This window comes from Lepisma saccharinum, unplaced genomic scaffold, assembly GCF_977018435.1.
Source record: "Lepisma saccharinum unplaced genomic scaffold, izLepSacc3.1 HAP1_SCAFFOLD_831, whole genome shotgun sequence".
NCBI classification, from domain to species: domain Eukaryota; kingdom Metazoa; phylum Arthropoda; class Insecta; order Zygentoma; family Lepismatidae; genus Lepisma; species Lepisma saccharinum.
In genome coordinates, this window is record NW_028143493.1 from 32,843 (window position 1) to 39,455 (window position 6,613).

Consider the following 6,613-nt stretch of genomic DNA (forward strand, 5'->3'; position numbering starts at 1 on the left):
CGGCCTCCCCCGCCTCTCACAAACACCGACAGAGGCGAGCATTCACCCACGCCTCCTGTACGCCATCACACCACCCCGATACCGAGACCAGGAGCCCCAAGGAGCCCATTCAGACAGGGCTCGTGAAAGGGTGGAAGTATGGAGTTTTCACCAACGACTGCTTTTCAGCAACCCGCTGGTGCCTACGTCCCTCCTGGCCTGAGTTACATCCCCCACGGACCATTCACCCCTACGCAGCGCTGGTTCTTCCCCCTCTGTACCCTCCCTTGCCCCACCCCTTTCCCCCTAAAGTTGAAGGAACCTTTAAAAATGGACCCCCAGTTTTTCCACTGGCCCAAGATAGGCTTTTTCGAGGGGAGGGTTAAGGCAAAGATCTCCTTTTTTTTATCAAATTATTAATTTACTGGAACCTGTAAAAGAAAGTATTTGTTTTAGTGTTACTTACCGGTGATCTAGAAAATAATGACAAACAATAACACTTAACTAACAATTTATTCACAAGAACAACATGTTAGTATAGGAGAGACATTTTCCTCATAAAAACGACCATTGGAATATTTGATGTTTTCTATCGTTACGGTTAGGAAGAAAATAAAATTTAAAGTTGGAGATCTGGCTCCCTACTTGAAAGCGGAGGGAAATAAAACTTGTAACGGAAATTTCGTTAACAAAACCATATCGATACTATTTTTACGAAAAAGAATGTGATGCAAACGTCAGACACTCCAATGTCATTGTGTTTCTGACGTCACAGAACTTTGGTGGAAAAGGCTGTGTGAAATTGCCCCTCCTTTTTTTAACTAGTTTACTTGAGAAACTTATTAGTATAAACTAAATGTAAAAGTGGTACATTCCAATACAAACAATGAGCAATTCAATGATCAGTGGAGCACATTGTGATTCAGAGGCCCCGTCTGGTTTGCTGAAGTTTTTGACACCAGGTGCAGTTCAGTTGTATCCTTGTCTCACGATGCTGCAAGGAAATTGTGTCCAACCAATTGAAGTTCAGAAAATTTATCAAATGCCTCCTGCATGTTGTTTCATGCGTTCATTTGATTGGTTAGCACGCATTACGTAACCATACTATACACCGCACCACAACGTAGTGCAAACGGCGTAGACACCAAATCGACGACGTAGATGGGTCGGTGTTGCACCTTGTAACCAACTGGAGGCGTGAGTGCGAAGAGAGTCAAAAGGGACAGCGAGTTAGAAGAAAAGGTGAAAGCAGTGGCGTGGATTTTCGAAAGGATGAGGGAGGGTATTCGTATACTTTTTTTTAGTAGTCTCCTTTCATTTTCCTTTCACGTTCTTTGCTTAGAAATACTGGGCCAAAGGAAAGGGTGTTATGTCCCCCACCAAACCCCTTGTGCACGCCACTAGGCGGAAGCTATACCGCGCTTGTTCCAACTCGTCACCTTTTCCGCGCTAGAGATTACTAGACAGTTTCTACCAATCACAGACGAGGTAAATGCTGTCTGCTAGAGAGCGAAGGGCGAATGGGGAGCAGAGAAGCAGAGATTACGCACGCGATGTTGCCACTTCCTACTTTATTCCTCACTTTATGTCATTCAAGAAGTGTATTTGGCCCAATTATCGTGGTATTGGCAAGTGTACTGTATGAACATTTGTAAAGTTGAAGTCCTGATTCGAATGCCAGTTCGGTATCTTTGACAGCTCGAGAGGAAGCCGATCTGTATTCGGGCAGTACCTATTTTTCTGAGAAACGCTGTTGCCACGTTTACCTGCAGTGTTTAGACATCCAACACGACGTTAAACTCCCAAGGTGTCTACATCGTGTATATAAAAGAGAATAGCACAACTCTACAACACAATCTAGCAAAGATAACCGCAATTTCACGTTGTGAAATCTCTACAGAAACTGAATTTGCAACATCTCATTTGCTCCACGTGGACTTTACAATTACTGCCAGCTTCTAAAATGAACCCTATTGGTGGGAAAGGTTTTAGGGGAGGATATACTGGGTTCCACGTGGACTTGACATATGGTTGTCAGAGAGAAACTGAACTTCCTAAAGTAAAGTGGCATTCGAATCAGGACTTGAACTATGCATTTTCGTGTAGCTTATATGCGGCCTGGCTTCTCCAAACAGAGAGCACTTGACAGTAGAGAGCGACAACACCGCGCAGTTTCTGCCAGAAAGTTCAATGTTCGGCGAGCGCAGAAATGGTGACAGCTTATTCAATGCGGTGTAGGAGACATCCACCCACCCCTTAATTTTCCATATATATAACAACTTTCATAAAATATTTGATACTATTTGCGGGAATAAATACCTCGTTTGTAAGTACGACCACGTACCACCCCCTTTCATACTGGGTTAGTGGTTTTGTGTTAAATTTCATAAGCATTATGAATTTCTAGTGTGATCTGCTTCATTGTTGCTTATTCAAACCTTAAGCTGAAACCAATTACGAGATGTAACCATTTCACGTAATTTTTAAGCAAAAAGAAGTTCCCCAACTATATTCTTGCATTCCGATTAAAACATCTGCACTCCTGCCTGCCTCCGTGATGGAGTGGTTAGCATAGCGCGCTACGACTCCAGGCGCCTCGGTTTTGAATCCCGACCTGGGATTAATTTGTTTTCGTTATTAACAAAACTATCCAAATTACACCCCATTTGAAATTATCATAAAATTATACTATTTCCTCGATGAATAAAATAACGTTAAATACAACTTAAAAAAAAAACAAGTAAAAGAGAAATATTTTTTCCGCTGACTTTCACCACACGACATTAGATATTTTGTTTTTCTTCAAGCTATCGAAAGCTTGGTATTCGAGAGTTGAACCTTTATCTGCTTTAGCACAAAAACAGCAATAAATTAACCTTGAAACTGACGATAGGGTTTTATGACTGAAAACTACTGCGAAAATGTACGAGATATAATCCTCGAATTAAAGAATGGATGTTCTTTGAAGAATAACATTGTGAGAAATGTGTTAAGATATTTATGTCAACAGTAAGTACAGTGTATGGAGCCAATGGTACTTACCAATTTGTTGTGATTGTTCCGCTCCTACTTTGCAGCAGTTTGATTTTGTCGTCCCTGGATATCCGAGTTGCCTCTGAAAGGTACAAGGTAAACACAAATAAACCCAATGCTGAGATATTATTAATTAATAATTAAAAGCAATGCAACTGGAATCTTGAACAGTGTGATAGAAGTAAAAACATCAGACTGTCAAGAAAGAAGCAAGCATTGTGAACTTTTCTGGCATGGGTCAATCTACACGTTGCATAAAAAAAATATATAGAACCGGTTAAAAGTGCTCTCCGAAAGTCTTTTCATATCCAGAATATATCTATCTTCGTATAAGAACAAACGGGTCGTTATTAACAACATGTAAAGATTATAAAAACAATCATTTTCTAAATTCTATAATCAGCAAATATAATGATTTTCACCGATCCTAAAGATCAATTGTATTTTAATGTTTTCGTCAGGTACATTTTAATGTATATTTTAATGTAATTTTAAATGTGTTTAGTATTTCTCTTTTATATTTACATTCTTGTCATCAAATCTTGTATAATAAATTTGTCTCTTATACATTTTTAAATGTATATATGTACTGCTGCACTAAGACTCGTCAGTTGTTTTTCAGTAGGATAATATCAGCATAAATAAATAAATATGCCTTTCAATACACTTGTGAGATTTTACTGACTTTGAACGAGAGCAAAATAGAACAATCTTGTCTAAACATTTCTTCAAGTTTGAAATGGTTTTATTCCTTGCTTTCAATTTGTATCGTTACAAAACTGAAAATCATGCAGTAATTAAAGCCTGCAACTAGAGGCCCGCTAAGTAATTCGATATTTAAAAGATCGTCTTGATACAATCTGTAGATTTATCAGAACCTATATTGAAATGAACTTTTAAATTCTTTATTTGTTTTGTCAACAGTGTTCCTTTGCACTCACAGCTATTGACCAGAGGCATACAGAGACATTTTTCGTTGGTGTCACATTTGGAATAATAAGCGAAATTATGTACAGATATGTAAAAGAATGAAAAGGAATTCTCACCTACTGCTTGTACAGTCTTCCTCTTGGCAGATGCTGTTGCCTGAATCGTCGTCCTCTGTCCCATTGGCTCTTCGGAAGACGTGAAGGCCTTGGTGTTCAGTCTGTCGGTTTAACTTGACTATCCTCAGGCAATCTTGGCTTGGTGGCGTCTTTCCACTTCCCAAAGTTGTATGTTGAGACACTTTTCTGAGAAAGAAAAATTTATTCTTTGTACTATTCAATTCTAACTGCAACTTTCCGTACAATAACTAACGGTGAACCAAATGTGCAAAATGTAGGTCCCTTGGGGTAATAACGCCAAGTTCTCGTAAAGAGCTTATTTTGGAAGAAATCAGAGAGATGACATATGCAGTACCTTGATTAAAGGTTCTGAAGTCAAGAAAGCAAGAAACCGTTCTGGAATATTCTCTGTGGCACCAGTATTTCTCTATGTTGTGCAAAAGGCGGTTGATTTCCCGCCTGTTGTAAAACAGCCAAGGTAAGTCTGTTGCATGCGCGACTGTATTTTAAATTTCTGTCAATTACACTGCGCATATATTTCTAGTATATTTAATGTATTATCGTTATGTACTAAGTGATCGTGAATGTGTTCAAGAACGAGCTCGTAATGGACATAGAACGTGTAATAAGTGAGCCGGGGTAATAGCGTCACGCTCTGTTTCTTTCAGTTTATGAAATCAGGAACCTGCGATCAGCGTTGTTTTGTTATTTTAGATATCAGTGATATACAAAAATAAAATTTACATACTGCATGTCCGAAAAGGTGATGGAAGCTATCGATAGTTTTGGCACAATTCTAACGACTGATATCTTCCCAAAAAGGAAGAAGGGATTGGAAGTGCATCTTCATCAACTTCTACTGGAAGCTACTCAAAATCAACAGAACCCAAAAGAAGAAAAACAGTTCATAATAAAAACTAAGAAATATCGTCGAAGGAAACTGGTGGCGGCACCATCATCGTTGTGTCCCTACAGAATTCTGTTCATTTTCTTGACCTAAACTTTACATTGGAGCACAATGGAGTGGCAATGCAAATGTTACTTTGTAAAAGTTTCTCGCATAAATCGATAATAAAAATGTGTTTACTAAACCTTCCTGATCATGTAGCAAGTCACAAGCTTCTGAAAATTACATTATCGTGAACCTAAGAAATAATATATTAAAGTGCAACGACAGGCTGGCCGAACAGACCAAATATGGTATGTTTGTGCACAAAGAGCACTAAACTTGGCATTATTTGGGTCGTTCCTAGCTGCCATGGGTTCGACATTACACAAATTTATATTTTACACTTGGCTTTATGTTTTCTCTGGTCGCGAGTATGTGTAATTCAACGGCGGGTGTAGGAATCGGAGAAACTCACCAAAAAATCGAGAAAAGAAATTATGTGAGTATGCGCATGATATTTATTATTATATAATTACATTATCCGATATTTTAATGTTAACGTATGCTTTCCTTTCATACAGTAGACATTTTTCCCTTGCACTTCCTTTCTCTATTTTTTGTTGTTACAATACTTTCAAAATTATAATTCCTGTAAATATAAACGCCCTGGGGGCTGGTAGACGTGAAACAGAAGATAATATTGTTTTGTAATAACTACTCTTTTCGATAAATGTGCTACATATAAAGTAGAGCATCATATTTACTTGTAGAAGTGTCAATTATAACAACAAATAAGAAAATTAAAGTGCAGTCGTACGGAATTATTATGTATTATTCTTTAGCCAAAAAAAAAAAAATATTGTGAAAGCTACAAGTAACATAACCAAATACTGTGCACATTTGAATTTTCTTTTTAGTTCAGATATCTTTTTCTATTCTTAACAACCATCCATAGTATTACAGCACTGAAAAATCATCTATCGTCTTTCGGCATAATTTCTGAGGCTAAGATCAAATTAAACTTCCAATTTATCCCCGTGTACTTAAATGGGAGAACAGTTGTCGGTCTGAAGTGAAAGGACAAAACTATCGTGTCACCACCTAGAATTAGCTTTCGTTGAGCAGCACAATTAACCACACATAAACGCGATCATTTGAAATTTCCCGAATGCTCGGGATCCCGAAAAGTGGGGAAGTGATTTCTCTAAGTCGGGCTCGAAACTCAATTCTTTCCGTATTTCAGTACTTATTTGTCCGGATTCAGAACACACCTACTGGATGAGATTCATTTTGTTTTCCTGTACACAAATTTATGATGAAAATTTAAATAGCCGAAAAATGTATATTTATATTATTAAAAAAAATATCTTCCTTACCTTTTTGTTCTTTTCATTGAATTTTGGTCTCGTATTAGTTTCTTATGTCACATTTACATTGGCTTTCATTCTAAAATAAATCTATGGGAACTATAAGTATTATTGAGCTAAAATATTGTTGCAGCCAGCAATGCAATTTGCTCTATTTCAGGGGGTGCTCGTTGCTATGTACATACAGTACGTATGCGCAGTCGTCCGTGGATGCATTACGTCATGTGGGTGGATCCGGTTCGTGCGGGGCACATTCAGCTGCTAACGCGTCGCGAAAATCGAAACAAGCAAGTTGTTGA

At 38.1% G+C, this 6,613-nt stretch overlaps 1 long non-coding RNA gene across 1 annotated transcript; it reads right to left on the reverse strand.

The window, feature by feature from the left end:
• Nucleotides 1-296: 296 nt before the first annotated feature.
• LOC145983338 (uncharacterized) lies at nt 297-6,387 on the reverse strand. The gene is made up of 4 exons (XR_014441237.1): nt 6,324-6,387; nt 4,059-4,244; nt 3,022-3,094; nt 297-410 (listed from the first exon to the last, which is right to left on the reverse strand). It is a non-coding gene; the product is annotated as an uncharacterized LOC145983338 (long non-coding RNA).
• Nucleotides 6,388-6,613: the final 226 nt, after the last annotated feature.